This window comes from Sciurus carolinensis, chromosome X (assembly GCF_902686445.1).
Source record: "Sciurus carolinensis chromosome X, mSciCar1.2, whole genome shotgun sequence".
In the NCBI taxonomy this organism is placed as follows: Eukaryota; Metazoa; Chordata; class Mammalia; order Rodentia; family Sciuridae; genus Sciurus; species Sciurus carolinensis.
In genome coordinates, this window is record NC_062232.1 from 81,269,593 (window position 1) to 81,271,696 (window position 2,104).

Consider the following 2,104-nt stretch of genomic DNA (forward strand, 5'->3'; position numbering starts at 1 on the left):
AAAAGACTAATAATCTACAAAATATGAAACTGATAAATGAGTTTAGCAAGGTCATATGATAAAAATTCAATACACAAGAATCAACTATATTTCTATATAGTAGCATTGAACAATTGTATAATAGCACTGAAGTTTAAATATGCAGGTATAAGCCTAACTAAATATAGAAAGATTTTATAGGCTAAGAGTGTCAAGGACTGATTAAAGCAATGTCTAAATATCCAAGTTAATGAAAAGATTTTATTCTATGTTTGTGGGTAGGAATTCAATAATGTTAAATTTTTGTTATTCCAACATTGATCTCTGGAACCCCCAAATAGTTCCAGATGTAAGAAAACATAACTTATGTAGAGGTGGTGTTTCAGAGAGTTGCTGAAGGATTCATTATTTATAAATGATACTGGGAAACTTGATATCCATGTAGAAAAATTAACTTTTATCTACCACCCATTATAAACAAAAATCACCATGAACCGTCAAAATATAAATGCATCTCAAACTTTAGTATGCATCAGAATCACCAAGAGAGCTTGTTACAATACAGATTATTGGGCCTTTTATATGAAAATTCTGATTGGGTAGGTTTGAGTTAAGACCCAAAACTCTACATCTTTAACAGATTCCCAGGTGATCCTGTTGCTAATGATCTGTTATGACATTTTAAGAAACTTTCTATAAATTTGTTAGGAATATAAATATGAGAATATTTTTATAATCCTGAAGTAGAGAAGCACTTCTTCATCACAACTCAAATGTCAAACTATAAAGAAAAAGACTGGAATTTTCAACTATGTTAAAACACAAGAATAATCTGTTAATCAAAGACATTAGAGTTATAACTCAGACCACAATCTGAAAAAATTTTGCATTACATAAAACGGAGAAATAATTATTATTCAGAATATTGACATAACTTCTACATATAAATAAGAAAAATTCTACTAACCTATCAGAAAAATGAAGAGAAAACATGAACAGAAACTTCACAGGAAAGGAAATATAATGGCTATGAAAACATAAAATATGCTCAAGCTTGCTAGTAATCAGTGTGATGCAAATTAACATTGGTTAAATAAAATATATACTCAGCAGTTTGATGGTACTTAAAAAGTCTGACAAAATCAAGTATTGACAAAAAATTTGAAACTGGATTTCTTTCATACTGTACTTGTGGAAAAATAAATTTCTGTGAAAAAACACTGCCATTATCTATTAAAGTTAAATATGTGAATACCTTGTGACCCAATGATACTCAGACATTTCTTTCATAATGTACTACCAGAGGACATATACAAAGAACCTCATAATAGCAGTGTTCATGACAGCAAAACCTAAATACAATCCAGTCATTCATGAGCTGTTGACAGGATAAAAAAATTGTGTCACAGTTCCACACTACACTATACAGAGCAGTAAAACATTTTAATGAACCATGTCTTTATTCATCTATATGCATGAATCTCCAAAACACACTTTGGAGCAAAAGAAAATCATTGCAGAAAGGTATATGTATCTTTGTAGTATTTATATGAAGTTCAAAGCCAAAAAAAAATAAATAATATGTTTTTAGGTTTGCCCACATAAGTATTAAAATTTTTTAAAGTTAATAATGGGACTGGGGATATAGCTCAGTTGGTAGAGTGCTTGCCTTACAAGCACAAGGCCCTGGGTTCAATCCCCAGTACTGTGCACAAAAAAACAAAACAAAACAAAAAAAAACTAATAATGCCATTAACACAATATTTAGAATTATATTTACCTCTTCAGTGTATTAAGTATGTTGTGATTGGGGAACCAAATAAAGGAGCACTAAATTTTTGCTGTTCTTCTGTTTCTTAATTTGGTACAGGGAACTTGGATATTCTTATTATCATTTTATAATACGCAATCCATGTTTAATAGTAAAAGAAATGAAAAGTACTGCAATCTCTTTCCTTCCAATTCAAATTAAAAGTTTCTGTCATGCTTCTTACACCCTAAATAATCTGCTCCTCTTCTACCAAGTTATTTTCTACTGTTCTTTAGCATGTACTCTACCTTCCATGTGTTTCTTTTGCTATTTTCCTTATGCAAATATTTTTAACTCTATTTTTGATTCACTTTT

The 2,104-nt window shown here is 29.8% G+C and overlaps 1 non-coding gene across 1 annotated transcript; it reads left to right on the forward strand.

Moving 5' to 3' along the window:
- The first annotated feature begins 1,617 nt into the window (after positions 1 to 1,617).
- Trnav-uac (transfer RNA valine (anticodon UAC)) lies at positions 1,618 to 1,691 on the forward strand. Its single transcript has one exon. It is a non-coding gene; the product is annotated as a tRNA-Val (tRNA).
- Positions 1,692 to 2,104: the final 413 nt, after the last annotated feature.